We start from the raw sequence: 3,188 nt of genomic DNA, 5'->3' as shown, positions 1-3,188 counted from the left end.
TCTTTAAAACCTTTTAATATGGGAGACCAATAGCAAAACCTTCTGCCTAAATCTCTAAAAGACAGGTTCTACCCTGCTAGATCAGTCCAACCTTCCTGCATAATTCTACCACAAGCCCAGGACAATAATTTTGAGCTTAAATCTCAATACATCACTATGTTGCCCAAATTCCTCAGGGAATTTGAAGAGGTATGTGTTCTAATTAAAATCTAACAACTTTTTGATGATGCTGTTAAGCTTAGGGTCATCACTTTTGCATTGAAAGACCAAGCCAAGAAGTCATTGTATGGGTTATCCATAAATTCCATCACGACATGGGAACACTTTATAGTTATCTTCCTTAAGAAGTTTTTCCCAACTCACAAGACCAATAAGCTTAGAAGTGATACCCTTCAGTTTAGGCAAAAGCCTAGTATGTCCTTTTCCAAACTTATGGAGAGATTCAAGGATCTACTCTAAGAATGCCCTCACCATGGCCTTGAAGGTGCAGAAATAATTTGGATCATCCCACTAGTAGGGTCAGACATTCAATCAACTATTAATGGAGGGGTTTAGATCATTACCTAAAACTCTAAGTGTGCAGAGCCTCCACATGATCTTAGCCCTTTCACAATGAGTTCTTCCCACACGTATAGCTTTGTGTTCCCTTTGAGTCCAAACTCCTCCTCAATCGTCAGGGTTTTAACAAAACCCTAATTACCACTCAATTACTAGTGTAGAGATCAAGAGTGTGAGAGAGGGAGAGGAGCACGATTATATAAAAGATGAGAAAATTAGAATCCTATATCGCTTTGATTTTTAGAGTCCATGTATATCTCTAACCAAAATCCCTATTAGTTTAGAGTTGTAGATAAACCCAACTTTGGTATAGAGATTTCCTACTTGGAGTTAAACACTTACAAAACCAATCTTATCATTATTGATAAGATATTAGATAATAAGCAGTATAATAATTCCTTTTTCCTAACAATCTCTTCCATCCTACTATGAGATCATATCTCATAAGAGGATCCAAAATCTTATATCACAAAAAAGAATTCATGATCATTTGATACTATATATGGGTTGAACTTATAGGAAAGGGGTAGGATCCCATTGGGATTCCACCTAGCATACTGTAGACACCCAATTTTGTCACCCTCCCACAGGTATGATGAAATGTGGATCTTAGATGATGAAAACAGTCCCCTACCTGAAACCCTGGAGACCCCCGAGTCCTAGGCCCTTAACCCTAGGTGGTGACTCCAAACTCATTTGCATGATCCTGATCCCCAAATTGGACCATCATCAAAACCCCGTCTCAAATGATGAATTTTACACTCTTGCGAAATAGGCCTCCATGTATCACCAAGCGACGATATGGTGGTGCGGGGCCTGTAAGCGACGCACACAGGACTCAAACCCCTCCCCCTCATATGAAGGTGGAGAGAGAGAGAGGAGAGGATGGGGATGCCCATATCCGGCCGCTACCCCCACAGTGGTGACTCCACTAGGGATAAATGTTAAGCTTCCAATACTAGATGATACCTTTAAATGCAAGAACATTTTTCATCACATTTGTTTGAAAATGTGTTTGGCTAACCCCATGTTTGTAATTGTATTTGCTAACCGTATCATGCATCGTGCTCAAAGTGAAATATTTAGTGAGGGACTCCCTGTCATGCCGCACCCTCGGGGAGGTTAGTGCATGTCATGGAGAGTACTTTGAGAGCAAATGATACCTGCTTCCCGTACAAGAGTGGAAGGTATCTTCAAACGACGAGGATGTTGTATTTGTGCCAGCACCCTCAGGGAGGTCCATGCACTTTATAGCATTCTGAGATCGAATGCATCATCAAATGGTGAGGATGTTTGTATTTGTGTCAGCACCCTCAGGGAGGTCTGAGCACTTTAGAGCATTATGAGATCGAATGATGGTTACCTTACATTACACTTTTACACACAATCACTCATGGTTCCACCATCCCGTGGCCTATTGCTTAACCTCGTGTGTAGTCACAAATAATGGGCAAGGAAGTCACCCCTTGATCTCATACCTACGGGTATATCAAAAGGATCAAGTACCTTGCATATATAGATCTGTCAAGGAAGTCTTGTCGGTCCTATTGCATCGACTGCATGCTCACATCATGTACAAAATAGATGAAGAAGCTAAGAGTGCTACAAGCTAATTGTAGAACTTGTTTGCAGTCTTGAAAAGGAATGTTCCTATACTATATTCCTATCTAAAGAATTGCTTTCCTAAAGTGGGTTTTGGATAAAAGGTGTCCCTTATCCTTAAGGAAAAAGTCTAGATACGTGACTCAGGGGCAATCCCGCCAGAGTCACGTCAAGTCCCAAGAAGTCCCAAGAAAATTAGGAGGAAGGACACCTAGTGGGAAAAGAGCAAGGAAAGCATGACTTTATTACATAGAATTCCTTATAGGAATATTCTCAACACGCCATTTGTATGAACTTCCCACTTATGACATTGAGTGGACCAAGGGCATCGAACCCTATCCACCCCTACCATTTAGTGGACTGACCTTAAATGAATTAATGTTTGTTAATTTAGTGAATATATGAATAAGCGGATGGGAACTCAAGAATCCTAAAATAAACACTTTTGGTTCAAGCACAATTCCACATCTTAAGTATTCACTGTGGTCCCTTTGGACACATCAGGGTAATTGGTTGACTCGCCTAAATCCAAAATCACCTCCGTCATCTCTTCGAGATTGTCTACTACCAGGTGATTATAGCCCAGTAAGCATGGATCCACCCAATATGGAAACACTCGAACAGGCCTGGGTCCATCCTGTGGAGACCTTGCAGATAGAGATGGATGGGTCAGGAGACCCTAAGGCTCATCTTAAGGTCTTCATCAGCATCGCCAAGTCATGACAACTTGCAGATAACCAGATGGGGCAAGCCTTCATGCTAACCCTATCAGGACCAACACTGAGGTGGTTCACATAGTTGGAGTCATCACAAACTTAGAATTAGGCAACAGTAGTAAAGGCCTTCACCAAATAGTTCTCCTACAATACTAAGGTGGATGTGAAACGTCGGGAGCTTGAGACATTGAGGCAATAGCCTAAAGAAGGATTCACCGCCTTCTTGATGAGATTTAGAGATAAGGCCGCCAAGATGGCAGATAGGCCTTTAGAAGCAGAGCAGGTAGAAATGTTAATAGAGAACTTGTCAAA

The 3,188-nt window shown here is 41.5% G+C and overlaps 1 non-coding gene across 1 annotated transcript; it reads right to left on the bottom strand.

Annotated features, from left to right (window-relative positions):
• Positions 1-372: 372 nt before the first annotated feature.
• LOC122082951 lies at positions 373-479 on the bottom strand. Its single transcript, XR_006141487.1, has one exon. It is a non-coding gene; the product is annotated as a small nucleolar RNA R71 (small nucleolar RNA).
• Between the last annotated feature and the right edge of the window lie 2,709 nt (positions 480-3,188).

The sequence above is a fragment of the Macadamia integrifolia genome, chromosome 6, assembly GCF_013358625.1.
Source record: "Macadamia integrifolia cultivar HAES 741 chromosome 6, SCU_Mint_v3, whole genome shotgun sequence".
Taxonomy (NCBI): domain Eukaryota; kingdom Viridiplantae; phylum Streptophyta; class Magnoliopsida; order Proteales; family Proteaceae; genus Macadamia; species Macadamia integrifolia.
This window is presented reverse-complemented; position numbering and strand designations above follow the sequence as displayed.